General features: G+C 41.2%; 1 protein-coding gene and 1 long non-coding RNA gene across 2 annotated transcripts in view; one reads left to right on the plus strand and one right to left on the minus strand.

The window, feature by feature from the left end:
• The window catches only part of KCNH7 (potassium voltage-gated channel subfamily H member 7), a 406,542-nt gene that overhangs the window by 246,210 nt on the left and 134,803 nt on the right, over nucleotides 1–25,529 (minus strand). The window lies entirely within an intron of this gene.
• Nucleotides 10,305–24,097, plus strand: LOC142830179 (uncharacterized). The gene is made up of 3 exons (XR_012905189.1): nucleotides 10,305–10,725; nucleotides 19,021–19,113; nucleotides 22,298–24,097. It is a non-coding gene; the product is annotated as an uncharacterized LOC142830179 (long non-coding RNA).

Below are 25,529 nucleotides of genomic sequence, written 5' to 3' on the forward strand. Positions count from 1 at the left end.
ACTTGGGGATGCCTAGGGTTCTTAAGTTGAATCTGTATGTAAGTCAGAACTGGCGTCCAGATTCAGCCGCTGTTGAAACTGATCAGTTTCAGCAGCGGCTGAATCTGGACGCCAGTTCCGACTTACATACAGATTCAACTTAAGAACAAACCTACAGTCCCTATCTTGTACGTAACCCAGGGACTGCCTATATTGTTTTCCGCAAAAAAGCCCCGATTGTGAAAATGGCGATCGGGGCTTCTTTTGCGGAAAACCGTGTCTAGATTGGCTAAGGATGCTTTTCTACAAAAAGTGCTTTTGCGGAAAAGCATCCTGCCAATCTAGACGTGCTTTTCCGAAAATGTTTTTAATGGAAAACTTTTGAAAAATCATGCCAGTGTAGACGTAGCCATACTGTATACATACACTACACATAGCACAGAGGTGGTCAAACAGCATGCATGCAACTCCTTCTTTTCGGACACTAAACCCACCACCAATGTCTGGTTGCCAGAAAGCAATTCTGCTTCAAGAATTGACTCTAATGAGACCAAGCAAACTCTGCTACTCCTTGCACCTCTCTCCCAAAGAAGTCTCTGCACAGAACCTTGCACAACCCTAAACTAATAATTAAGCAGAACATCTTCTCAAGAGTCACAACTTTCTCACATACTCAGAAAAAGAAATAGGAAGACTCCGTTTAAACAGAGTCATCTGCTGTAGTCTGTTACTGTAGTCTAAATAATACGTTATAGACAAACCCATAATCCTATATTAAAAGAACATTATTAAGATTTCAAGTCAGGCACTCAAAAGTTAGCAAATGCCAGAACTAAGTTTACCTATGCAACATTTCAGACTCCTCGTACATATGCATTATGACACAGTGTTTAAATACATGATCACATACCACTTTTTTCACAAGACCCCGGCCTCATTTATTGTACAGAATGGACAGTGCACACTTGATAAGTAGCTATTCAATATTTTATCTTCCTTTTGCTCTGTATATGAACCCATGCTTTATTTATTGCACACTGTTCCAACTCTACTTTGAAGACAGAGCTATTAATTTTCTTATGGGATTTTCTATGGAGCTCACCATTATAGTATCTGAGTGCTTCCCAAACATTGAGACCCTTTGAAATAAAAGGGTATTTTTCCCATATCAGAGCTGGGAACTGAGGCCCAAAACCCCAGATCCACAAAAATATGTAGGTTCCTAACTTCCATTGAAATAAATGTAGATTTGTGGATCTGTGCCAAAGAAATTAAGGTTGAAAGTATTCACTAATTTGAGAAACCTCAGACTGGCTTTTCAGAGCACTTAGAATTATATAGCACTTCTTGTGCTCAAAGCACAGCTCACAAACACTTCATTTGCCGCTCTGAGAGCTCAGCATTTCTGCAACCAGATCTTTGGGTTGGCCCCACAGAAAACAAGGAAGTTGATGTTAGTGACCATCTGTCACCACTGTCACCATTCAACTGCCTTATTCGCAACACTGTCCTTTCTATTCCTTAAATCCCCTGCCTCCTTCACTGTACCCCTTTCAGCTCCTGCAACAAAAGAAGGCAGGATCCTACAGTCCACAGCTTCCTTCCTTCATTACCCAACCTTGATTCTTCTTCTGAGCAAGTTTCTAGTATTGAAGCTTTCCATCCAAACCCCATTCTCCTTACCAGACAAGTAGTAATAAATAATCATGCCTATTTCTTACATAATGCTTTCCCTCAGATCTCAAAGTGCTTTACAATTTCCTAATGTGAGGTAGGAAACCATTATTACCCTCATTTTATAGATGGGAAACTGAGGCACACAGAGGCTTCCCTGGCAGGGGTCTCCGCTGGCCACTTGTTTCCTCATCCGATCTGTCTCCCTCACCCTGACTTCTAAATGCCCCATATATGGCTAAGTTCTCCATTCTCACTGGCTTTAGTACCAGTCTGATCCTCTGTTTGTTTTATTTAATCTGTGTCCTCACCTTCTCTGGCTTCTTGGCCCAAGTTGCTTGCCTCGCCAGTCCCAGTTCACCTCCCACCTCTCAGCTTCTTGTTTGATCTGTTGTTTTTCCTAGTCTTGTTTTTGGAAACATCCTGCTGAAATTTTCCAAAATAAAATAAATGCAGACACCCAGCATGGAAATTTTCAGCCCAAATGGTTAGTTTGGAAAAGTTGTAAGCAACTGAAAACAAGGGCTTAGTTTGAGAAGCATTGGATAAGCTTAATACTCAGGAGCTTCCAACCTTGCCTACAATCACATTAACAGATATATATTCAAATTGACTTCTTGCTATAATTGTTATTCCATCTTGATCTAACAGTACTATACAAAACATACACATGAACTTGCCTTTCACTCCTATGTTATTGGATCTATAGTTAATAGTTACTCAGCATTTCTGTTTAATTATTTTCTTCACCAACTTTTGACCTGCTACAACTGTTGATATTAATGTCTGACCTAAGAGAAGTGTTAGGGGCCTCTGGAAATGAAGTAAAATTATTTGGGTCACTCCTGGAAGGACAGAAAAATGCATCTCTACCACCCTGCCCCTTTTTATGAGATTTCTAAAGGATCATCTCTTTGGCCTTACTCAATGTCAACCTAGACAAATGGTGAGATGACATGGACTCGGTTGCCAACAGTTCATTTTCAGGTCAAGAGTAATCCTGAATTCCTCACTGAGGTTAAGCTTTTAGATAGCAGAAAGTGTTCCCTGCTGATGCTGATATCTCCAGTTGCTACAAAACTTCTTTAGGTTACTGTGAAGCTCCCAATGCTAGGGCCAGTCAGCTAATCTCTGAAATACATTTCAAAAGGCTAGGGCTACTCTCTTTATGTTTACTGTTTATAGCTATTAGTAACCATTTCAGTAGCAGGGGATCACTGGGCTGGCACAGGAACTACTTTGCATCACTCAAGGATTACCTTAGGGAAATTAGATTGAAGTGCCACAGAACTTTAATAGATGAAAGGCTAAATCCTCTGGTCTGACTTAATGTAAGATCTCTACCCTAATGGGAAAGTATGTCTGAATGTCCACACCACCTTCTTCGACAGAACAGGGAATCAACTTTATAAGAGTCTGGCCCAATAGCAGCGGAATTCTTATTGGAGGGTGCATATGGCTATGGGTCTAGAGCTAATGGAAAAATGTTCCTTGAGCTCAAGTGGAAGAAGACTGTGTTTTTAGAGCAGAAGATTATGAGATGTTCTATCTGCCATGCTGCATGTGCCAGTCTAACGTGTCTATGCATGTGTGATTTCATGGTTCAGTAAATTTTCACCTCTAATCGAAGACTGTGATCATAAGGCTTGTTTCTGAAAGTCAAAGCTGTTTTACTAGTAGAAACTGCCTTTTTGCTTCTGGCAAATTAACCAAACTGAGCAGATGGAAAGTGGACAATTTTCTTTTTCACCATACCAAAAAAAATTGCTGGCCAATTTATCTTTAATTACAAAACTGTGTACAGCTAGAACATGTATCTCCACTTAAGAGGGTCTCTTCTGCTGTTGATTCATGAACATAACTCCCACTGATTCTAATCAGAGTTATACGCATGAATAGCAAGGAAAATATTTGCTAAATATTTGCTAGGCATGGGCTAGTTAGGATCAGAAAAATTCTACTTGAATAATTCACTACTGTGGGGCACTCAAATAGCTATGTGTTACCTTCAGACTTATCCAAATGGACTTAAATAGTTGTATACCTTTGATCTCTGGGAAATTGTATGGACACAAACATGCATGAGGAAGGGTTTACTGGACAGATAAATCAAGGTTTGAAAAAATGTTCCCTTTTATTTTAAATATATTAATGTATCTCTTTGCTTCTGGATTTCACCCAGGGCCAGAAATGGAAGTATCAGAAGTGAAATAAGTTTCTTACAAAACTGATGACTCAGTTGAAATCAGTGGATACCTGGAACCTTGCAAAAATCATTTATTTTCAGTATAAAGAATTTTGCCTCTAGTTAGGGATACTTTGTAGAATGCATTTGAACACCTGAATGAGTAATAATTTTCATAATGAATAATTTACCCAGCTGACCCACCAAAATTCTCTCTATATATATTATATGAGAAGGGGTGAGAGAGAGATTTATAGACCTTGACAATTTATTTTCAATATACTATCTAATAAATGTAGCCCTTCTCTGCACAAATTGACTTTAATTTTATAAAATGTATAAGTTTTCTGTTAGTACTGACCAATAATCTGGCTAAATATCTTTCAGACTGCAATGCATACATTATTTCTGGTCAGGTCAGAAATTACTTATTTAATTTCTTACATAGTGTTACTTTTATTCCCTAATCAGATGATCAGACAACAGTAATTTTAACCCTGAAGAATAATGAATGATAAATGACTAATAATTACCAATAATAACAATATTCTTACTTGGCAGCAAATACCACTAATGGTTTCATTTGAATATTATTCGTTTGAGGAACACCCACTTCCTAAAGAGTGGTTCTAACTAAACTTGTGTGTGCGAATGCTCAGAAACAGTAAATAGAAAGGAACACAGATATGTTTATAAGCTTCATCAACTACTCATTTGACCATTCTTTATGCTTTGATATGTTCTTTGCAGAATACACATAAAATGCAACTTTATGATTTTCTTTCATAGTATAAAATAAATAGATGTCATATAAGCTATCTTTAGAGTTTAAATTTAGCATACTATTGATGGTGTATAAATAATAGAATCTACACAACATTATTTCACATTTAGAATAATAAACATACAAATTGTGCCCTGGAACATAAATGGAACATACAAGTAAATTGACAAATCAAATGATACTTTCAGTTTTTAACTGAAAATAAAATAATATTTCTGTCTTAAACAGCAGAAATAAAGTTACTTAAATTCTAATAATCTGTAAATGGAATGAGGAAATGTAATCTCTCTGATTCTTCTCTGAGACAGATGAGCTTTCTTAATCTGCTGTTTCAGTATAGTAATAAATATTGATTCTTCAGATCACTATGGTGCTTTATCACTTCTAATGGAGGCTACAGGGAAGGTAGTGGATTCAAGGACATTTCCATATCTACATAGACCAAATAGGCAACATTTAAAGAGCATGGGATTACTATACAGCAATATTTGAAACATGGGATATTCCTAGCGATTTGCAAAGCAGATAAATTAAACTAAGAACTAACCAAAAGTGAGCTGAATCCACATTGAATCTTTTAATCTTCAAGATATGTCACCTCTGTCAATTAACTGTTGCAGTATAGAATTGTTTTAACTATGGACCAAAAGCAGAGACACTAAAAATGGCAACTTTCAATTAAGTAACTGCAGACCTATACATGGAAATAGGTATTTGGCCATGCATGCCACTACTTACAGGACAAGGGAGCTAGCATCCCTGATGGCAGTGTATTGGCAAGAAATGAGCAGTTCAGTAGAGTGGGTTGCAGGCATATGGAATTCTCTTGAAGTAGATAGAGTAATTCCACTCTTTTGTATCCTGAACTTCCTTCTCCACATGCAGCCATGTGTTTTCACAATAAACTCTGCCCATCTTTTTGGAGACTGACCAAATGGTTGTTTCAATTTCCATGGCTAGCACTTGGTGTTAGCTGCAGCTCATTGATGGTCAGTGAACCTCGCTAGATGCCCAGCTCATCACATTTTACAGTACAGGTTGAACCTCCCAAATCTGAGACAAGAGAGCCCTGGAGACAAGAAGCATGAGCCAGCTGGGAGTCCTCTGCATGCTGGGGATCCCTAACTGGGCTGACAGGGGCTGGTCATTTGGTGGGTGAGGAGTCCAGGCTTGGGGAGCCCGGCTGAAAGGGATCTCTAGTCACAGCTGGGAACCCTGACAACAGTGGGGCCAGCGCTGGCTGGGAGGAATCCCTGGCCCTGGAAGCAGCTGAGCCAGCAGTAGCTGGGAAAGCTTTGGTTGACTGAGCAGGAGGCTAGTGGTGGCTAAGGGTTTGAGCCCTGCCCCTCACCCTGGGGTTAGTCACCAGCAGCTTCCGTAGGGACAGAGCTGGCAACTTTGAAACTCAGGAAGGACAAGAGGGGCCCTGAAGGAAGGGAGATAGGGGGGATCCTCCAGTTATGTCTGTAATGCAGTCAGAATTTCTTTTTTAACAGTCTAATATAGTTTGTGTTGAAGCTCTTGCAGAGCAGGGCAATCAACACTGCATTGATCTTTATGTTGTCAAACACTTTTTCATGTGGTGGCAGCTGGAAGCTCCAGGCCCTTTAAATCTCCACCGGAATGCTGCAGAGAGCACTCCAGGCAGATCTAAGGCTGGAGATAGGGGGTGCTCTGCTCCTGGCAGTGCTGAGGGTGGGAAGAGGGGGGCTAGTATGATGTGCTCACTGCTCCAGCCCTACTCCTTCCACCTGAGGCCCTGCATCTTCCAGGAGTGTGGACCATGGCCCTCTGCATCTTGCCCAGCAACCTGGCAAGCTGACCAGCTGAGACCTCTAGGAAACTCTTGCTTAGAGGTTTAACTGTTACTTGAAAAATGTGGACAATAGCATCTAGCTGGAAGGAGTGCAATACTAGTATTCTGCAGTACAAGAAGGGTGATTATACAGATCTAAAGAACTTCTGTCCAATATGCCTGCTCTCACGTGTCTACAAGCTGTTTACTAAAAAAATTATAATTGTAAGGTGAAAATGAGAGACTAAGCAATTTTTCAGTAATAGTGTTCTGTGACTCCTGTATTTTTATGTCTGATTTTATAAGCCTGTAGTTTTTAAGTGAGGTGAGATCCATTGTGTACTAATTGGTTCAGTGATGACCACTGTACTTAATCAGCAAGGCCCAAGTTCCTGGAACCATCACTATTCAGGAACCTTCCTATTCAAAATGTGCTCAACTTCAGGAAAGAGTTATTGGTTTTACTGGTATTTAAGCATTTAATTACATATATGTAAACTAATGTGGTTTTCTATATAATGTGGTTTCTTCTATAGATGGTCATAGTTAAGAAATGGTTTATCAACAGTCAATACATAATTTATAGAAGTTATAAGCATGTTACAGGCAGGAATTTCGTGTGTTTGTAAGGACATTGGTAAAGGAGGTTGTATTACTTCTGTATATGGCATTAGTGGTATCGTTGCTGGTGTACTGTACCCATTTCTGGTGTCCACGCTTCAAGATATATTAAACTTGAAAAGGGTTCAGAAAAGGGCCATAAGAATGATTCAAGAACAGGAAAACCTGCTTTAGAGTGGATGACTAAAGGCACTAAACCTGTTCAGTTAACAGAGAAGGTTAAAAGGTGACTGGATCATGATCTACAAGCACCTGCATGGGAAGTAGATTTCTGATCGTAGCCTTGTTTTCAACTGAGCAGAAAAATCCATAATGTGATCCAAAAGATGGAAAGTGCAGTCAAACTCAGCCGAAGAATAAGGGAGAGTTTGCTGATAGCGAGGGTAACTTAACCATTGAATCAATTGATCAAAGATGGAGGATTTTCCATCATTGGAAATTTTAAAATAAATATTGGCTGTTTCTGTAAGTGCTGTATCTGAAACGGAAAATATGAAATTGATGTAGCAATTGTTGGATGTTTCTTGGTCTGAGTTACACAGGTTAGACGAAATTATCGTAATCCTCTCTGCCTGGCTTTCAAATCTATGAGTCTACTAAGGTATTACAGATGTCAGTAAGCCAGGGCTAGACAATAAAATGGTGGCAGTTCACTACAGTTAGCCACTGGTGAGCTGCTGTTACTATATTTACCTGCACCTCCACAGGTACAGGCGATCACAGCTCCTGTTGGCTGGGAAAGGTGATCCATAGCCAATGGGAACTATGATTCCCTGTACCTGTGGAGGTGAAGGTAAATAGAGCAGTGTAGATAGTGCAGGGGCTAACTGTTGCAGATCAGATCTGTCCCACGGGCCAGTATTTGCCCACTCCTGCTGTAAGCCATAGTTATAAACATCGTATTGACTTGTTGGACTCTATGAAGGACTAGTAATTTACTAATATACTACAAAATTTACCTGGCGTTGCTCGGGTCCTTCACTCAATTAATTTTTGTTTTTGGAAAATAAAATGAAAATGTACTCGCTTCATTTAAACATTGCTCTGGGATGGGGATGGGGATGAGTGGGTCAGGCTGCCCCAGACAGAGAGGAATACTCCAGCCTTCTCTCACTGTAGCATCTTAGAGTGAGGTGAGAACCACCTGTCCACAGCCACTCCAGCGCCATTGGGCAAGGCTGGGGAAGGGGAGCATGTCTCCCAGTTGGGGTAGGTCCAGGTTTGTCAGCTCCCTGCATTCCCAGGCCAGAGGGAGGAATGCAGTAAACTGTGCACTTTCCCCTCACTCTCTGACAAAGGAGAACAGCCAGCAATATGCCCATACAAATGTGGGGTATGGGGGGAGGAGCTTCCCCTCCCCACCCTTGCTAAAGGGCTTTTTTAGCTCCCACTCTATAAAGGCATCAGCCATTCACACTAAAACTTAGCTTGATAGATAAAATTGGTCTCAGACACATTTTTGATTAATGATATCTACTGTCTTCCTTTTCTTTGTGCTCTTTTTTATAACTTAAATATTCTCCTTTGAAAATATTTTTTCTGTCCTGCCTTGTGTCTTCAATCTACTTTTTTTATTCTTTGTGTTATCTAGCAGTGTTCACAGATGTTTTAAATATCAGTTGTGAATATCACATCTGTGTAAGGTTTTTGATAATGGAACCATTCTCCTAAAAAAACCCCCCACAATTTATTTGACAGCATTTGTTATGTATGTGTGACCAGAGAATAGTCTTTTCCACTGACCAAAGGCTCTTTAACTCACATTTCCCTTTTAAAGTCTATTTCTATATGAGGCTCTTCTATGTTTTGCAATAATTCTCAGGTAAAACCCCAATTCATTATTTCCTTTCTTCCTATGGCAAAAGGCCTATGCAAAGTATTATAACTTGGAAAAGTGTGTCTTTAGCATTGTCAAAACAATTCATTGCTATCAGCATTAGCAGTGAAGCACTCGCTACTATGAATAATTACATTCTCTGGGATTTCTATAGCACAGTCTCATGGAATATCAAAGTTTCAATGGAAATGACACATCAGTGCTCTTTCAGAATTTATTTTTAGCACTAAACATGTGTTGGTTTCCCCCCTAAAATCTATACCAATTCCTAGTGAAAGACAAAACTATTGGAATTTTTGTTACTTAATGACGTAAAAAAGACTGTGTCTAGACTACATCCCTCTTTCAACAGAGGGATGTAAATTAGACACTCTGAAATTGCAAATGAAGTGGGGATTTAAATATCCCATGCTTCATTTGCATAATCACGTAATGGTGCTCTTTCAAAAAAGCACCATTTTGAATGTAAAATCGTGGTCTAGATGCGGTTCTCTCAAAAACAGCAAGCTTTTTCAAAAAGCAGGGAGGGATAGCTCAATGGTTTGAGCATTGGCCTGCTAAACCTCAAGTTGTGAGTTCAAGACTCGTGGAGGCCATTTGGGGCAAAAATTTGTCAGGGATGGTACTTGGTCCTGCTATGAAGGCAGGGGATTGGACTTGATGACCTTTCAACATCCCTTCCAGTTCTAAGAGATAGGCAATCTCCATTAATTTAAAAAAAAAAAAAAATAGACACAGCCAAAGAAGCATAGAATGTCCTCTTGGATCCCAGTTGTAGGAACAGATCATCAGTGTGAGCAAGTTGCTTTACTTTCATAATGCCTTATTTTCTTAAGTCAGGTGCAAGTTATGCTTTCTATTCAGACACATCCCTTACATAGAAAAACAAGAACATTAATATGATTATTGCAGTGCGTCTGACCACCTTTCCTATATTGCTATAAAATAATACCAAACATATGTGTGTCACCTTCCTCAAAACACTTTAGGAATCATTAGTTAGTTGCTCAAGTGTCTTTAATTTCATTTTACAAATAGTGAAAAGGAGATAGAGTGAAACTGCGATTTTCAGTGTTGTGAAAAGGAGTTGTTTGTCCTAATCGCATTTTAATTTTCCCTTAGGCCTCTTTGAAAATTTTAGAAGTCTAAGAGTTACTGTTTCCTTGCTTAGAAGGTTTCTTTGCAATACTGTCAACTATGTGACCCACTGGTAACCTTTAGCCTCTGCTATATTTGTACACCAATATGAAAAGCCTGTTTTCCTTTCAGTAAATACTTTCACATCTCCTGTTCTTTTCTTCAAGAAGTCATACCTGCTCTTCCTGAATGCATTTTGCCTGTCAGTGTCATGCTGACAAACGTAGCCTTTCATTATCATTTTTGTTTCCTATTCATTTTTACCTACTCTTGCATTTCATGCCCAATTTGGTTCTACTGCTGGCTTCTCCATGGTCTCTGGATTTCAGAATCCATTCATTGATGAGCTGCTTCAGGAGTCTATATATTTTCAGGACATTACACAGAGAAGTAAAGAAACTGCTAACATTACCTTATGTCCTGTCACATTCAGTACTGCTGCTTCACTGCTGGATATTATACAACTACAGTGAAACAATCGAAGCTACCTGGGACAGTATGGCTCACAAAGCTTAGTGTATATCTCATGGGAGTAGAACTTTCCTGTTGGACAATATCCAGAACAAGCTTTTGCTACAGAGTAATCTGAGGCCACATATTATTGCTGCAATGGCACTTCTTTGAGTGGCTCACTCAAACTACTTGTGGTCTGATGTGAAAGAGGAAAAAAAAAACCCCACGCTTCCCTGTAAGGAGATATGCACCAGCCAAAGGTATGTAATAATAGCCACTAGATTCTACATTGTCAGTGCATGTCATGTGTTTACAATGCTTTCATTGGAATTCCTGAATATTTCCAATGCTTCTAGGTCAAGTAGAAGATTGGAGGTTTTTACTCGCTCTGTAGGTATCTCTACAATACCTGTTGCTTTCAGGGAAACTTGGAAGTACTGAAGCCACTTTTCTAGTTCTTGTCCATGTTTCCTTCCAGACTGAGATATAGGAGGCTTCATTTGATCCATGTTTGCAATTATTTAAGGTCAGATGATATATATTCCATTGATAACAATAGATCTGCACTGATGTACATTAGCAAGAGAGCTGCCCCCCTTGTTGTCCAGTATTATGAAATAAAGGTGTGACACAGACTTTGTCTACACTACATACTTTTTGTGAAGTATGCAAATGAAGCATAAGGATCTTGCCCAAAAAGGGTTTTTTGTGCAAAACGGACACGTCCAAATTGATTGTTTTTGCACAAAAACCTCTTGTGTAAAAGGCATTGGAAGAGATTATACAAATGAAGCACCAGAAAAAGGTAATGAGCGCTTCATTTGCATTTCCTCTTCCACAAAAAGTACGCAGTGTAGACATAAACTCATTGAAGTGCTGATCAAAGACTGGCTTTCACATTGTGGCCCAAGTGACCTGTCACACAGAAGACGTTCCAAAAATTAGTTGCCCACAGTCACATAACAAGGTTCAGTATCCACTAACTCCTGTGGCTACTGTTGTAACTATATTTTTGAGTTTTATCTTCTGAGAACTCCTTTTCTTTTGGCCAAATCATTGTCAACATTTACATTCAAAGTACTGGCAAATAAATACTTATACTAAGCGCTTGATCTGTTGCATTTTACTGCGAGTTTGAATCTATCACTGAAAGTATAGGCTCCATCATTTGTCACATCTAGTGATGGAACTTTCACCTGGATAATTCAATCTGCTTGTAGGACATTTGTTACTGCTGCTGCCAAGTGGCTGTCAGTTGCAAACCCAATGTTATGCTGATAGTTGCTGTCTTCACTATCATTATTTGAGACACTCTTTGCTCGCTCTCCAGTTACCTTTCCTAATCCACATGAAATCAAACTTTGCTGAAGCCTCATATTCCACCTTCTCTGTTGTCTTGATAGTAGCTGGGCCTTTCTTACTTAATGCACTGGGCTGATATTTCAAGTGTCAAATATAAACGTTGAATCCTTTGGTGTCTGCACACCATTTTATAGAGCTGACACATATAAATGATCATGGTAATCTAGATAGCTAGGTTATCATGGTTTTCTACACTTCCCCTGGTAAAAGAGTTTCTATATGGATAGGCTAATAGCATATCGGAGTGATCTAACATGTTTTCTTCCATGACAACTTCATAAATGAGTTTAAAAGAATCTTATTGGGATTGATAATTGATTTCATAGTTACTCATGGATGATAAAATTACATCTCTTTCCCCCAAAATTATTTCAAGAAGAGATGTCTGTAAGTATGTAAACCATGCAAAGAACTGATGACTCTATAGGCAATAGACACAGATCTGCTAAGTGTGACCAAAGTGATATCTGATGCTACAGATGATACAGCAACTCCCTAATTGTATAACTAAAATTGTGCACAAACATAATAGCTCAAATGTCTGAACCTGGGCACTAAATTTGTGTCAACAGGCAACGGCAGACACCAAACTAAGGCTGCTAAGAGAGGCTTTTAAAACATTATAACATAATTGAAAAGAAATGTTTATCCCTTTAAAGAAAACCACAAGAGGAAATTGCAATACAACTCATAAGATCCACTGCATCTTGCCTTAGCTCCAACCTAAAGATTGCCATAGGTATTTAAGTCATAAAATAAACTGAATTACTACTGTACGCTGAATTTTTCACTCTTTAACCTGGCCCTTCAGTGTGAGGGTATACAGCCTTTGTGTGGTCAGGTGAGGCTTGCAACTTGAAGGCATCGGGGTATTATCTGTTAGGGGAAAAGGATAGAGGCACCTTTAAGGGTTTGCCCTCAGAGACTGGAATGGGGCTGATAAGCAGGGGAGGGTTGGAAATAATCTGATTTGGGGCTGAGGCACACTGTTGGCTTCTTGCACCTGGGGAGGGTTTATAAACCGTGAGCCTCCAGACTTGCAACTTGTCTTTCTTCCTGTGTGTCAGGGATAATTAAATACGGGCTAAATCCACTTTAAACCATATAAACTCTGAACATTATCTGATCTAAGATCCTGACTCTACTAAAATCAATGACAAAATTTGCATTGATTTCAGTGGTGCCAGGATTTCACTCCAAATTTTGGACTAGAGCACAAATTTCTCCCAGTTTTAACTCTGAGTCAGTTATAGAAATAACAACATGCCTGGACCTTAAAAGACTGTTGTAGCATCTGAACAGACTTTTGCTAACAATGGAAACCAGTCAAATTATGGTAGGTGTGAGAAATGTCTAATAGGAAAAAACTGGTTTTAACTTTGTGATTTTCCATAATATATCAAGCTGTTCTCTCTGATGAACCATCCAATGAGTCCACCTGATAGGGCACATCTATTCAGCAGAGCTAAAGCTACACAACTTGAGTTACATCAATTGCTTAGCTGAAGTTGAAACAGCTTATTTCGGCTTTTGGCACTGTTTACACAGCAGGAAGTCAAAGAGAGAGCACTCTTCCTCCGACTTCCCTTCCTCCTCATAAAATGAGGGTTACAGGAATCAGAGTAAGAAGTCCTCCAGCTCAACATTATTTTGACATTGTCAAAATAACTATTTCTAGTGTAGACACAGACTGTTATTTCAGAATAACTGACATTATTTTAAAATAACACTACTGTGTAGACGTACCCTTATAGTGTACATGCCGATCTTTTAGCCATAAGTATCTGCAAAATTCTTCTTACAAACATTAGCAATTTTTATTTTGGGTCAATTTCTGCCACACAGATACACAGGGTAGTAGTTTACTTTTCAAATAGTATTTAAATCAGTGAAAATACTCAGAGAACAAGTTAGTACTCAGGTGAGTAAGGGCAGTAAATCTGAACCTTTCTTACAAGATGGTGAAACAAATCTTTGGTCCCAGAACAAAACCTGGATCTTTCTCACGAACAAAAATGACCAAATGTATTGGGAAGGGGGAAGATAGAAATCACCAGTGGAGCGAAAAATAATATGTTCACTTTACAACCTACAACAACTTTTCCCCACAATTACACATTTTAGCAAAGGCTTTGCAAGGGAAATTACAATTAAGTCTTTGGCATTACTGAAAATACCACAATTGTACAGTCCCTCTCATGAGTCACTCTATTGTGCCTTTCAACACAGAAGACAAACACACTCACGCTGTTTATAAAATCAGCAGTTGACTAGATATTTCACATACTATTAATAGCATATCAAATGTACTTTTCATATTTGATCTGTCACTTCAATTAACATGATGGCCCACCTGTTTCTGCCCCAAACATATGATGCTAAAATGATTGAAAACAGTATTGCTGCCACAGTAAGAGTTATATGTTGCTTTTTAATTCAAGAAAATTAAAAATGACTTTGCTTCGTCTCTCCCTTTCTCTTTCTGTGTGTGTGTGTGTGTGTGTGTGTGTTTGTATTTATATGATAAAAATATGAAGATGCTCAGTTATGCACTGCAATGTTATGTTGTGAAGCTTGTAGCTTATAGGAGTTGGACCTGAGAATCTTTTCTTCACGTTTTAAACATCTTGTCAGCCTTTATTATAACACATGTCTGAAACTACTCCACAAATAGTGTACTAGGCAGTGGAGCTGCCAGGTTCCATTGTCTGGGCCATGACTAGGTGACATCCTGTTTCCTTCAAGGACAGCTAGTACTCAGGGCTTGCCCACAGCTGTGATCCTAAAGCCTACTTTTGCAATTGTCTCATTGTTTCTACACTGTTGACCTCTAGATTTTGTCTTCTATCAGACAAATATGAGGGCACTGACTCTTTTAGTGACCTCCAGTTCTTCAGGTAATACTTTCATGTGGAGAGTTGGTATAAGTTTCCCTAATTCTGACTGACTGCAACCTGCTCAGGCCTCAGCAGTTGTGCATTGCCTTTGGCTGCATCTAGACTTGCCAGCTGTCTACACTGGCCGCTTGAATTTCCGCAAGAACACTGACTACCTACTGTCTGAAATCAGTGCTTCTTGCGGAAATACTATGCTGCTCCCATTCGGGCAAAGCTTTTGCGCAAAAGGGCCAGTGTAGACAGCTCCGATTTGTTTTGCGCAAAAAAGCCCCCATCGTGAAAATGGTGATCGGAGCTTTTTTGCGCAAAAGCGCGTCTAGATTGGCACAGATGCTTTTCCACAAAAGCATTTGTGGAAAATCGTGCCAGTCTAGACGTAGCCTTTGTGTTTATAAGGCTTTTGAAGGCTTTACAGACAAAGCAGTGGGAACTATTAGCATAAGATCCTACCTTGGGGTCAGTCTTCTGATAGTACTTCATACGACTGCCTGCCAGGTGCCCCATCCTGGAAATGCCTAGACACAAGTAGTCCCACTGAAGTCAGTGAAGAAATTTACCTGTATAGATTAAGTGTTGCAGAGTCTGGGGCTTAAAACTAGACTCCAAATGCTAATAGGGAACTTAACCAGCCAAATAAATGTTTCTCTGAACTTTTGAGCCAGTTCATCCCTAAAAAGTTGGGAGGCTGATGGATTCATTGACTTGCTGTCAGACACCCCCCCCCCCCAAAAAAAAACCCCACAGCCCATTTCATTAAAGTCAATCGGGTGGAGAATACTAATTTGTGTAACCCTAGATCTGAAAGAAAGTAAGGCACACAGTGCCACAGTGCCGGCTTGGAAGTAGGAATAAGAGATCCTCTGGAAAAGGGCTTTATTCTGGAGGATCGCGCCAGTCTAGACGCTCTTTTCCAGCTTTTCCCCAAGCCGAAAAAAAAGCGGCAGCCATGTTTATTTAAATCCCGCGGAGGATATTTAAATCCCCCGCGGATTTACCTATTCTGACTTGCCTGCTTTGCATGCCTCTTCCGGAGAAGGGGCCAGTCTAGACGTAGCCTAAGGGTACGTCTAAACTACATGCCTCCGTCGACGGAGGCATGTAGATTAGACAGATCGGCAGAGGGAAATGAAGCCGCGATTAAAATAATCGCGGCTTCATTTAAATTTAAATGGCTGCCCCGCTCTGTCGGTCAGCTGTTTGTCGGCAGATCGGGGCAGTCTGGACGCGCCACGTCGACAAAGAAGCCTTTCTTGATCGGCACAGGTAAACCTGGTTTCACGAGACATACCTGTGCCGATCAAGAAAGGCTTCTTTGTCGACGCGGCGCGTCCAGACTGCCCCGATCTGCCGACAAACAGCTGATCGGCAGAGCGGGGCAGCCATTTAAATTTAAATGAAGCCGCGATTATTTTAATCGCGGCTTCATTTCCCTCTGCCGATCTGTCTAATCTACATGCCTCCGTCGACGGAGGCATGTAGTCTAGACACACCCTAAGAGTATGTCTACACTACAAAGTTAATTCGAACTAACGGATGTTAGTTCAAATTAACTTTGATAGGCGCTCCACTAGCGCTCCACTAGTTCAAAATTAATTCAAACTAGCGGAGCGCTTAGTTCGAACTAGGTAAACCTCATTCTACGAGGCCTAAGCCTAGTTCGAACTTACTAGTTTGAATTAAGGGGTGTGTAGCCCCTTAATTCGAACTAGTGGGAGGCTAGCCCTCCAGAGCTCTCCCTGGTGGCCCCTCTGGCCAACACCAGGGAAACTCTATTGCCCCCCTCCCAGCCCCAGACTCCTTAAAGGGGCACGGGCTGGCTATGGTGCCCGTGCCAGGTGCAAGCCTGCCAGCACCCAGGTAGCAGACCCTGAACCTGGCACGAATCAAGCCAGCCACCCGATGCCCCCCAGCCCTCGCCCTCTTTCTGGGACCAGGCTGGTGGCTCCCGGGAGCTTGCCCGGGACCGCAAGAGGTGGGCACCTGCCTGGTCTGGTGCGGACATCGTGGACCTCGTCCATGACCTCCACACAAGGCACAGGAAAGTGGCCATCTAGGGCAGGAGAGCTTCCAGCCTGGTCACCCAGGAGCAGGTGTGCATGAAAATCAAGGTGGTCCACTGAGACCCCTGACCCTGAGCCCTGAGCTTACAATGGCCGTCCTGGGTCAGACCAAAGGTCCATCTAGCCCAGTAGCCTGTCTGCCGACAGCGGCCAACCCTAGGGACCCTGGAGGAGATGGACTGAAGACAGTGACCAAGCCATTTGTCTCGTGCCATCCCTCTCCAGCCTTCCACAAACTTTGGGCAGGGACACCACTCCTACCCCCTGGCTAATACCACTCCATGGACCCAAGCTCCATGACTTGATCTCACTTCTCTTTAAACTCTGTTCTAGTTGTAGCCTTCACAGCCTCCTGCAGCAAGGAGTTCCACAGGTTAACTCTTTGATTTGTCAAGAACAACTTTCTGTTACTAGTTTGAAGCCTGCTACCTATTCCTTTCCTTTGGTGTCTTCTAGTCCTTCTATTATGGGAACTAATGAAGAACTTTTTTATGCACCCTCTCCATCCCACTCATGCTTTTATAGACCTCTATCCTATCCCCCCTCCATCTCCTCTTTTCTAAACTGAAAAGTCCCAGTGTCTTTAGCCTCTCTTCATATGGGATCTGTTCCAAACCTCTGATCATTTTAGTTGCCCTCCCCTCTCCCACCCTCTCTCTTCCCCTCTCCCACCTCCTTTTCCCAGTCTCCCCCAGTTTTGTTCAATAAAGAGAGATTCTGTTTTTGACCACACGTTTTCTTTAATTTGTACATCAGGAAGGGGGGCTAGGGAAGGGTAAGTGGAAGGAGGTGAGGGAGGAATGGGGTACGAGCCCCCGATGTGGAGGACTGGGCTGGCTCTGCGGGCTTCTGGGGGTGGAAGCTCTCCTGCAGCCCCCCAATTGCTCCCTCTCCCCAGATGGCAGCCTGCGGCAAGTGCAGCCGGTCTGATGGCCGAGTGCTGTGATGTGCCCAGTGTGGGTACTCCGGGCAATCCAAGCCAGGTCTGCTTTGCAAGCGGGGCACCCCTGAGAACCGGGGTGGGGGTCGGGTCCCTTTAAGCACAGCCCTCGGCTAGCCTGAGACAGCAGCTCCATGCTCTAAGTCCTCATCTGATGCCCTGCCGGCACTGGTTCCTTAACCCCGGTTCAGGGTCCGCTTAATGTGGACATGCTAGTTCGAATTAGCAAAACGCTAATTCGAACTAGTTTTTTTAGTATGGATGCGTTAGTTTGAATTAGACATACCCTAATTCTCTTCTCACTGGTTTTACACAATGATACCCCCAGTTACCTCTGTTTATACAAGGGTGATTGAGAAGCATATTATTTCCAGTTAAAGTGCTGCTTCCCAAAATGTGTTGCATTTCAAACGATAATATATGGAACATTTTTATAATCCCATGATATTATTTTGTTCTGTACACTTGAAGGCATATTTTTTCAGGGTAGATACATACATATTTTTTCAGGGTACATACACACACACACACATACATTCAACTCCCTTTTAAGGGGAGTTGCAACTATGCATCCAGCTAAGAAGACTATTACCTGTAATGGTTTATCTGATGCCGGCCTGAACTTGAAGAGTCACAGAAGTTGGGATTGGTCCTGCTTTGGGCAGAGTGCTGGACTTGATGACCTCCTGAGGTCTCTTCCAGCCCTAGGATTCTATTCTATTATTCTAGTATCTACGGCGGATTTTTCAGGTGATTTTGATATGTGGCAATAAAGTGCATTCAGCTCCACTTTTTCTGAGTCAATGCCTTTCCACACACCACTTTCCCACCCTATAGGCCTCCCAAAAATCTGTGCAAGTGGAGAAGATGGAGACTAGGAGGGCTAAGGGGAAATTGGGTAGGTTAGGAATAAGGCCAACAGGATGCATATTTTGGGAGGTTTACATCCTCTCCCCTTTCCCCAAGTCCTGCAAAATTTACAAAGAAAAGATAATGCAGCTTGTGGCTGTATCCTTTTCCATGGACCTTTCCTCTGCAACAGGGATCTTCCTCTAATGAGGGCTTCCAGAGCAGCTGCTGCTGGCAGAATGCATTGCTGTTGGAAAGGTGCAGGCCTCAATGCACAGGGCCTCGGCTTTTTTCTGTTTCCCTCTGATTTGCAAGGTTTGTGAGTTTTCCTGCAGTCCTTTAGATGGGTTAGGGGGATACCCTCCCTTCCCCTGATCGAACAATATGAAAGAATCTGTGTGAGAATCGTATGCATTTTTTTTTCTCATGAGCCCTCTCTTATCACAGGAGGAACCCTTCGCCTCTTCGTGTTCAAGTAGAGAATTCAAGAAAGCTGCCAAGTCAGGTATCAACAGACAAATAAAGGACTGTAAATATAAGGTAGAGTTCATGTTTCTGGATGATGGAAATTTCATTAGAGTCTATTTCCACTATCAATTATTAAATAAATTCACCTGAGTCTTTTCCTCTCCTGCCCTATTGAACAGAAATATATTCGCTGAGGAAGTGTATTCTAACCTTCGTTATGCATGAGCAGATTTGGAACTGAGAGGCATTAAATTCCTCTAGTGCTTTGAGGATTTCCTGGAGTGCATCACTAAAGTACAGTATGTCATATGCTGGATTGTGCTTTTGAGGAATAAAGAAATATCAAAGCAGCACAGCTGAGTGTGTACATTAACGTCTAAAGAACATTACACATCCAAAGAGAAAGAGAGGTCTGTTTCTGAAGTCTTTACTCAGGCAAAACAAGAGTTGACATCACTAGGACATTTTGCCTAGATTAGGACTACCTAATTGGAACCTGACATTTAATTATGTAATAACCTTTGAAGATGCGTATTTCTGTAACGATTATCCATGTCTAATGTGATCACCCCTTGTAAAACCAGTGTTTCAAATCCTTGCTTTTACTTTACAGGCCTCATGCTACATTCAGTTACTTGGATAAGACTTCCATCAACTTCAGAACTGGGCCCAATTGGTTTGCATAATCACCAAATTCTTGTACTGGAAACAGATGAACTATCAATAATTCTTCATTCCAGTCCAGTACACCAGCAAGTAACATCTAGCATTTTACTTGGAACAAGAGAAATGTCACTTTCCTGAGAGAGGGTTTATGTTGTGCCATTTTCCATTCTTATTACAGGCCAGTCATCCCCTTCACTTCTCTCAGTGAAGGGGACAACACACCTGGAAAATGCCTTGTCTTTAGCTTTGCCCCTTTCTTTTCTCTGGATACCATAAAAACCCTTTTGTGGGTCTGAAGACCTATGCATGGGAATAAGGCAGAAGAGGGGATCATGGGTGCACCCTGTGGAATCCTCTCCTCAGAGTATCTTCATTAGCCTTAAATTCAAGTACAGCAGTCAATGGGAGATTGAATGGCATTGCATGCACAGGCCCCCTGAAGCAGTCCAGAAGCACAGGGCATTAGTATGAACAGCCATGACCGAGCTAAAAAGCTAAACCCCTGCTTTTTCCATGGAAGAAATCTCCTTTGGTTTCTAGATTTCTGTGCAGATTTGCCCCTTATATGTGATGATCTGCTTCATAACCCTTTTCCAGGAACAGTGATTTGCTGGTATTCCTTACACACTTCCACACCTAAAATTCTGCCAATAGCCAATATTCTGGGTGTCTTTGATAGACTTTTAAAATGCCCTAAATAAGCAAACCTGTCAATTCCCCAGGATAAAATCAAAGAACCCAGAGATTATATATTAGAAATCGATTGACCTCCACCCCCATAAATGCACAAATTTCCATGCAACAGAACCAAATGATTTCAGAGAATAGTGAGGGAGCTTTGTTTCAATGTAGCCTGCACCTCTTATGTTCAATCTGATGCCTTAAAAGCTGCTGAAATCACTTTAATTTCTCTGCTTCTCGTGGTAGTGCACACTTTCAAGCTCTGGGTCAATAGGAACACTTTGGATCGCTACGTGGTAGCCAGAGAAAATCAATTCAGTCCCAAAAGACAAAAGTACTGTTGCTGAAGGTCACAAAACATTACAGCAGCTGTTGATATTATTTGGGAATGGAGCCTTGAAGAGGGGCTCTGTGTTAATAGACATGAATGGTAATGAATGACCCTTTCCCTGCCATAGTGCATGCATGCCCATGGTAAGATTAATTTCTTATTCCTGGGTTGGGGAGATATTTGTTTCTTTTCTCATTTTTAAAATAACAATTGGCTTGAAATTTCAGCATGGTGTGTATATAGGAGGCCAAAAGCTACGCTAACTAGAGCTAGGCATGGTGTGGGCAGAGTCATTACACTGACTATGCATGAAGATTAATCTTGCAGAGCTCTTTTTACATTGTTCAAACATGGAAGTCTAAATTCTGGGCGAGTATAAAGCCTAAATTAGTGATCTGTACAGTGCACTGGTGGGGCTGTTTGTGTCTCTGGAGGAAGGCATTATCTTTCTGAATACTCCTCAGCTGCTCTTTCCCCAGAAGACAACCTGTGATGTGTCTGCAAGCTCAAAAGGCCATAAGCTCAGAAATACCTATGGCTTTTGACAAAGGACAATTATGGGGAGATGATAGGATTGGGGGAGTCCTGTGCAGCATGCAGAGATGCTTCATATGTTGCAGGATGCATACCAATTCCTTGTGCCCCTTCAGGGATGCTGGGGAAGGCAAGCATGCTACACAGTTCTACTGGCCATATTTAAGGCCTTTTCCACTAGCAGAATCAAGGGCATAAATTGCATCTTGGGTTTGTCCTCACAGGCATCACTAACCAAATATTTATATTTCATTGTTCAGACTAATAGCTAAGACAGAAGACTATTTTAACCCTCAATTCTCCTTTGCCTCAAAGGATTACAGCATATTCTCTAGACAGTTCAAAATTGTAATGTGAAATAAGTTGGTAATTTATTGACTCACCCAGGCAATATGAGCATCCTACCACTACTATTGCCACACTGTGGAGATCGCCAATAGCTAATGTGGCAGAAGAGTGTCTTTTTGACACTGATGCCCTCATGCTGCATTCTTGGTTCTCCAGAATGTATTTAGTAATATTTAGTAATTGCATCATTCACAGTATAGGAATTCCTTCCATCACCACATTGTTCAAATTCCTCAACAGCCATTTGACATTTTTGACTGCTTCTCATTACTGGAAAACACTTACAGCTGAATGGGCCTCAGATGTTTGTCCTCCACTGACCTTCTCTCTCTCAGATGGACTATTCTATGCAGTAGCACTGGAACAATTTGTATAGCAGGCATGTTAAGGGTAGAAATCATGTATTGGATATTTGTTATTACTACTTCAAGCAAGAGGGTGTGGCAGCAGCCCCGCTATCCCTACGATTCTATGCCTCAAACCTCACATGACACCTAACCCAGTGATTGCTGAAGTGAAGGGGAATCCTTGCATTGACTTCTGTAGGTTCTGAACCAGTCTTATTATTTCTTTCCTTCCTTCTGTTCTAGCACCCTTTTTATTTCTCCTTAAGACATATCCCATCCCATAAGCAAATCATTTATATTTGAACTAATCAACTCCTTTTAACTTCCCTTCTTTTGCTCTTTGTGGCAGGGTACTGGTGCAAGAGCATTTAGTTAACCCAGACTTCTCCACTCCAATCAAGAGCAACAGATTGGGGCTGGTGGAAGAAGCCTGATGCCTGCCTAAAGATTGGCCACACCTGCGTGCCTGAAGCACCAGAGGCTACAATGGCTGGTAAGGAGCCAGAAGACAATCACGGAGGGAGTTGGAAGTCTCCTGGCTAGTGACTGACTCCTTCTGGGGGTAGAGAAAAACCCTGTAAATTTTGTATCTGTCTGGACACTGGAGGTAGGGAAACATGGAAGGACATGAGTGTCACACTATATAGAAGCCTTCTGTGCCTTATTTGGAAGGGCAAGCAGGCTCCAGGAAAGGGTATTGATTGTGCCCCCAGTTATAATCTCTTTCACTTACTGGGTTTTAATTTCTAGCACTAGTTACAAAGCAGCCTTTTGTTCATATGTGGCCTACAGAGTTTTACTTGGCTAGACTCATCTGAATACTGAAGTGAAGTACACTGAAACTACCCGTCCCAGAGGGCAATGCGACACATTGATCAGTGAGAAGGGTCACTCAGAAGAAGAGGGGGCATTGCCTGTTGGAATCTGTAATGCCTGTGGGAACCAGTTCTGTATTCAAGATAAATCAGATGCAAACTGCTCTAGTGTATGCAAATTTTAGACCTAGCAGCTGGGAGCCTGGCAAGTGGCCAATTTGGTGCTCAGCTGGAGTGACCTTGCCATACATATTAGTCTTTCCCTATCACCCTATAGATTTCTGTAACTAATCCTTTCATTAAGCTTCCATAGTCAGTCTTTGTTGAAGAAAAACAGGAAAAAAATGTATTTCATTGTTCCTTAAAAACAGGAGCTTTCCAAAGAATGAACAAAGGGAGTTGCATTATTTCTGTTGCATTTGTAAGACCAATTTCTTTTAACACTCCCTCTCTTAGCAAGGCTGTGTTTTGACAGTGAAGATTGCTGATTAGGTGGATAGGATTTATTGTTTCTAAATGATTCATTAAGCTGGATTTGAACTTTCATTTTATTCTCCTATCATTTCCTTCCCATCCCCCCAGAGTAAGGCACAACTTTAGTTTCTATTAAACGAAAAATAGTTTTGATTGGCAAAGAGTGATTCCTTTGCCCTTTCGGGAAATCAGAATAAATTCAGATTTCACCAGTCACACTTGGAGTAGTACATTATTTGCACAGCTTGAAAAAGCTTGATGACAACTAAATGACCAATTGCAAAGAGACAATTGAAGCAGCAAATCAAAGAGCTTCTTCACACATCTGACAGAGAGCCCACTGAACAAAACAAATTGCAGTATGGCATCAGAATTGTTAGCAGTGTCAAGAAAAATCAGAATGAGAAAATCATATCAAATAAGTGCAAAAGAAAATAAAGAAGCAAAACAGAGCTTAAGCACATAACCACAGACTTCTGAAGCTATTTCGAATTTTCCTAAAATTATTCAATCATATACAGGTATAGCAAAATAAATGAAATCAAGCCATATAGCAATCAAATCAAATGGCTATCATCAAAAAAATCAGCATACCCCATAGCTACCATTTATTGATATTGGAGATACTTTAATGTTTAGAAAAGGCAATTATTGCTATAGGTCAGATACCATTGGTAGTAACTATGGACATGGCAGTATGTGTTGACTGTTCAAATGGTCAAAATTTAAAAATTGTAGATCAAAATTGCAGTGTCAGGTTTTCTTCATCCAGTGCCAATATAGTGCACATGTGTACCACTGCAGAGAATTACTCAATGTATAACATACAGCCTTAGAACTTGACCTAGCCTTCTTGGGACTTGCCACTGAGCTCCTGAGAAAAGATACTTGTTTTCTATAGGAATGATGGAATTTCTTCATCTCAGACTTGTATTATACTGTATAGTAGTAAATTACCAATAATTTGAAAATAGGAATAAGAAATCCTCCGGAAAAGGGCTTATTTTCCGGAGAATCACGTCTAGACTGGCGCTTTTCTCTGGCTTATCCCCAAGCCGGAAAAAAGCGACAGCCATGTAAATGCAAATGCCGCGGGGGATATTTAAATCCCCCGCAGAATTTGCAATTCTGAAGTCTACATTAGCATCCCTTTTCCAGAAAGGGGTGCCAATGTAGACACAGCCCAAATGTTTAAGGGAAATGTCATGAAAGGGAGACTAAAAGACTAAATTAGTCCAAATAAAAAGGCTTACTCAAGACTGTTTTGAAGCCATTGTCTGCTAAAAAATAGAAGTGTGGATCTAGAAATCAATGCCCTCAAACTGATGTGTTAAAAATTAAGCCTATTTAGTGAGCAAAGTAATGAAGGGATTGGTTATTCAGCTCATCATTTCCTGGCTAGGAAAAAAAAAAAGGACTTTAGGAGAAAATGAGTGGATGCTGCCTGGCTAGCTAAAAGACATAGGAACAAAAAAGAACAAGCTTTGCCATCAGGGTTTCCACACCTATTGTCTTCTGGGACGCCAGGATCTACCATGACACTGCTGGACCTTCATTGTCACCATCCCAAAAGGTGTCCTTACCAGCCTACCCCAAAGTGAGTTACCCAGATGACCTCGGCACCTCCACCAGTTCTGGCTAAATCCCGAATACCATCTGATATGTGAGACTTGTCTCTTTCTCTCTCCCTCGGCCTTCCCCATGTGTTATTTCCCTTCCCCATCTTATTTCTCCTCTTTCCTAGTCCTCTCCTTTTTGCCTTCTGGCTTAATAAAAATCTGACTTAGCCAGGCAAGACTGCAGAGGTAAGCCTGTGATCAAAGAGGCAGAAGAAAACAATGCCATAAACAGCCCTCTGCTGGTGCAAGTTCACCAGGCCCTAGAGTAGCTAATAAGTCTGTGCGCTCACTCTTCCAGGCAGGGAGGTCACATATTGGAGTTAACAGAGGAGACGGAAGACACATTTCTTTGCTGTTATTTTCTTTCTCCTCTCATGTGTGTGTCTCTTAGGATGCGTGATTGAACTTTAATAACAATGACAGCACCATCCATTTGCAGCTAACTTCTTCCCTTTCTGCCCCAAAAAGGTAATTCTTTTTTACCATCTTTAATGCCGCCTAAAAGAGTGTCAGACTGGAAGGGTTTCCTTCTAAAAATTCTCTCCAGCAAAAGGGACAAGGAACAAGGGATGTTAAGAAGACTTTCCTAATAATGTACTTTTCAAATGCTGTAACTGGGTTGTTTTCTTTTCTGTATCTTTAATAAATGGTTAAAAACTTGTAGCAGCTTGGT

This window comes from Pelodiscus sinensis, chromosome 7 (genome assembly GCF_049634645.1).
Source record: "Pelodiscus sinensis isolate JC-2024 chromosome 7, ASM4963464v1, whole genome shotgun sequence".
NCBI classification, from domain to species: domain Eukaryota; kingdom Metazoa; phylum Chordata; order Testudines; family Trionychidae; genus Pelodiscus; species Pelodiscus sinensis.